This window comes from Arachis ipaensis, chromosome B4, assembly GCF_059453495.1.
Source record: "Arachis ipaensis isolate K30076 ecotype BB chromosome B4, ASM5945349v1, whole genome shotgun sequence".
NCBI classification, from domain to species: Eukaryota; Viridiplantae; Streptophyta; class Magnoliopsida; order Fabales; family Fabaceae; genus Arachis; species Arachis ipaensis.
Window position 1 is genome coordinate 100,736,372 of NC_142439.1, and position 4,213 is coordinate 100,740,584.

At 42.5% G+C, this 4,213-nt stretch overlaps 1 non-coding gene across 1 annotated transcript; it reads left to right on the forward strand.

Moving 5' to 3' along the window:
• The first annotated feature begins 2,976 nt into the window (after positions 1-2,976).
• On the forward strand, positions 2,977-3,080 carry LOC148568573 (small nucleolar RNA R71). Its single transcript, XR_015882894.1, has one exon. It is a non-coding gene; the product is annotated as a small nucleolar RNA R71 (small nucleolar RNA).
• Positions 3,081-4,213: the final 1,133 nt, after the last annotated feature.

The window sequence follows — 4,213 nt, forward strand, 5'->3', positions numbered from 1 at the left end:
TCAGGTGGGGAAATGATAGGAGCAGAGGATAACCTCATTTTCAAATGTGCAAATGCTAGCATGCATGTTTCATCAAAGATAAACGGTGTATCAGATACAAGGAGATTGCTTATGGGCTTGGCTATCTTTGAAAAATCTTTAATGAACCTTCTGTAAAAACGAGCATGCCCTAAAAAACTCCTAATTGCCTTGACATCACTGGGTGGGGGTAGTTTTTCAATAAGTTCTACTTTAGCTCTATCAACCTCAATGTCTTGGTGAGAGACCTTGTGACCAAAGACTATTCCTCCTGTCACCATGAAGTGACATTTTTCCCAGTTCAAGACCAAATTGGTCTCTTGGCATCTTTTCAATACCAAGGCGAGGTGATGTAGGCAACTAGGAAAAGAATCTCCGAATACCGAGAAATCATCCATAAAAACTTCAATGAATTTTTCTATCATATCTGAAAAGATAGAAAGCATGCAGCGTTGGAAAGTTGCAGGGGTATTACATAATCCAAATGGCATGCGCCTATAGGCAAACACTCCATACGGACAAGTAAATGAGGTTTTCTCTTGGTCTCTCGGATCAACCACTATTTGGTTATATCCTGAATAACCGTCGAGAAAACAATAATATGCGTGCCCTGCAAGTCTTTCCAACATCTGATCCATGAATGGAAGGGGAAAGTGGTCTTTTCGTGTAGCCTCATTGAGTTTTCTGTAGTCTATGCACATCCGCCATCCTGTGACAGTCCTTGTGGGTATGAGCTCGTTTTTCTCATTGGTAACCACAGTGATTCCTCCCTTCTTGGGCACAACATGTATGGGGCTAACCCAAGGGCTGTCCGAAATTGGGTATATGACCTCTCCTTGCCAAAGCTTCATAACCTCTTTCTGTACCACTTCCTTCATAATTGGGTTCAGCCTTCTTTGGGATTGAATGGATGGCTTGGCATCATCTTCCACCAGTATTTTATGCATGCATATGGCTGAACTGATTCCCTTCAGGTCAGCAAGGGTCCATCCAATGGCATCCTTATGCTCCCGCAGCACCTTGAGTAGCTCGTCCTCTTGATCTTGACTGAGGGATGAATTTATGATCACTGGGTAGTTTTTATTTTCTCCTAGATATGCATATTTGAGAGTGGGTGGCAGTGCTTTGAGTTCAAGTTTGGGTGCTTCTGACTTTTCGTTCCCTTCCTTTGGTGCATCTGGTATATGTATTTCTGCTGTGGCTACCTCTTCACTTGATTCAGATTCTTCCTCCACCAATCTCTCGTCCTCTTCAGGTTCTTCTTCTTCAAAATTCTCTTGCACTTCATCCTCAAGTGCATCTAACCTCATGCATTTCCCCAATTGTTCTGGTGGATAACTCATGGCCTTGAACACATTGAATGTCATCTTTTCATTGTGTAATCTCAGTGTGAGGTCACCCTTCTGAACATCGATGACAGCTCCAGCAGTGGCCAAGAATGGCCTTCCCAGGATGATGGAGGTCTTGGCGTCCTCCTGCATGTCCAGCACCACAAAATCTGCTGGAAATATGAAATCTCCCACTTTTACTAGCAAATCCTCTACTATCCCGTGAGGGAATTTGAACGATCGGTCTGCCAGTTGTAGGGCCATTTTTGTTGGTTTAGCCTCCTCAATTTTCATCTTTCTCATCATAGCTACTGACATCAAATTGATGCTGGCCCCTAAGTCACAAAGAACCTTCTCTACTGTGGTTTCTCCTATAATACAAGGGATCTGAAAACTCCCAGGATCCTTCAGTTTCTGAGGTAGTTTACGCTGAATGATAGCACTACACTCTTCAGTTAGTATCACAGTCTCATTGTTCTTCCAGCTTCTCTTCTTAGTCATTAGCTCCTTCAAAAACTTGGCATAGAGTGGCATTTGTTCTATGACTTCAGCAAAGGGTATGTTGATTTGTAGCTTCTTGAGGATTTCTAAAAATCTCAAGAACTGGTTGTCATCTTCCTTTTTCTTCAATAGCTGGGGATATGGAGCTCTTGAGTTGTTCAGTTGGGGTATCCCTTTTTCTTTCTGCAGACTTGGCGTGGGAGGTTGAACTCCATCTTGCTCTTCTCCCTTTTCATTTGAGCCTTCTTCTTGTGGTTTTTGGGAATGTTCCTTCAGTTCCTTCCCACTCCTAAGTGTGATAGCTTGACACTCCTCCCTTTTGCTTGAGTGGGCATCATAGCAAAAGTTGTGGTTAGGGAGCTGCTTAAATAGATAGCTGATTTGTGTCTCCAGTTTCGTGATGGCAGCATTTTGATTCTGCATGTTGGACTGCACTTCCTCTCTGAATACTTTACTGTCTCGAATGTCTCTACATACTCCTTCAATTAAGGTTTCGATCTTAGAGAGCTTGTCATCAATTGATGGGTGATTCGGAGCAGATGTGTTATTTTGGTTTTGATAAGCATATGAAGAAGTGTTGTTGTGGGGGTGTTGAGACGTCCTCTGTGTGAATTGCTGGTGAGCTGCATTGTTGTTGGAGTTGTAACGTCTCTGGTCTTGGTTTTGATCTTGCTCACCTCCCCACCCAAAGTTTGGGTGGTTTCTCCATCCAGGGTTGTAGGTCTTGGAGTATGGATCATAGTTTTTCCTTGGTGAACTCCCAATGTAGTTGGCTTGCTCCTGACTCCCCTCTGCTTCTTCATTCACTCCTTCTTGGATTGTTGATGAAGTGGAGATTGTTGCTACTTGGTTCATCTCCATCTTCTTGGTGAGGTCAACCAGCTGCTGGGTAATGAGCTTGTTTTGGGCCAACAGAGCATCTACATTGTTTAGCTCCATTACTCCTCTTGTGTTCCCTCTTTCGGAAGCATAGAAGTAGTCGTTCTCTACTACTGTTTCAATAACATCTATAGCTTCCTCAATGGTCTTCTTCTTGTTCAAAGATCCTCCAGATGAATGGTCTACGGCCTTCTTTGACTCATAAGAGAGCCCTTCATAGAAAATGTGCAGCTGCACCCATTCGTTGAACATGTCAGGTGGACACCTCCTTGTTAAGTCCTTAAACCTCTCCCATGCTTCATATAGAGTCTCACCATCTTGTTGCCTGAAAGTTTGGACCTCAGCTCTCAGCCTATTGATTCGTTGAGGAGGGTAAAATCTTGCTAAGAATTTGTTCACCACGTCTTCCCAAGTTGTCAAGCTTTCCCTTGGGAAAGATTCTAGCCATTTGGCTGCCTTGTCCCTGAGTGAGAATGGAAATAAGAGCAGCCTATAGGCGTCAGAATGAACACCATTAGACTTCACTGTGTCACATATTCTCAGGAAGGTGGTTAAATGTTGATTGGGGTCTTCTTGAACATTTCCTCCAAACGAACAGTTGTTCTGAACAAGGGTGATGAGCTGTGGTTTAAGTTCAAAGTTGTTGGCATGGATTGTTGGCTTTTGGATGCTACTTCCACAATTGCCTGGGTTTGGATTGATGTAAGAGCCCAAAACTCTTCTATCCTCCCCAGCATGATTTGCTCTACCTCCTCCCCCATGGTTGTGATCTTCTTCTTCATGATGGTTTTCCATGTTGTCTTCCATGTTTGTTTCAAAGAATTCCTCTTCTTCCTCAGCACCAACCACTTTCTTTCCTCTTGCCTCCCTCCTTAATCTAAGGAAGGTCCTCTCAGGTTCAGAATCGAAGGAAGTTGAAGCCCTGCTTCTTCTTCCTGTCATACAACCATCAAGTGCAAGCAAGAAAAGATAGGTGCAGAAAGTATTTGTGTCAGAATTACTATTAGTTGTGGGTGATGCAATATATCAAACAGTTAGTGGGTTAGCAAACAGAATTGAAAATAACAAAGACGAACAAAAGAGTAGACGGGGAAGGGAAGAAGTTTAACTAAAACAAAAAGTAAATCACTCAAACAGAAAATGAAATTCACAAAATAAAAATGCTCAATCTAGTGATCTTCCAATTTAATCATTGTTGATGCACAATCAATCCCCGGCAACGGCGCCATAAACTTGATGCACGGAAAACTTGTCTCACAACAAATCTCCCTTCGGCAAGTGTACCGAATTTGTCATCAAGTAAAAACTCACAATAGAGTGAGGTCGAATCCCACAGGGATTGATTGATCAAGCAACTTTAATTAGAAGAATGTTCTAGTTGAGCGAATCCAGAATTTTGGTTGAGAGTTGCAGAAAATAAAATGGCGGGAATGTAAATAACAGAAAAGTAAATGCTAGGATTAAAGGACTGGAAGTAAATGACTGAA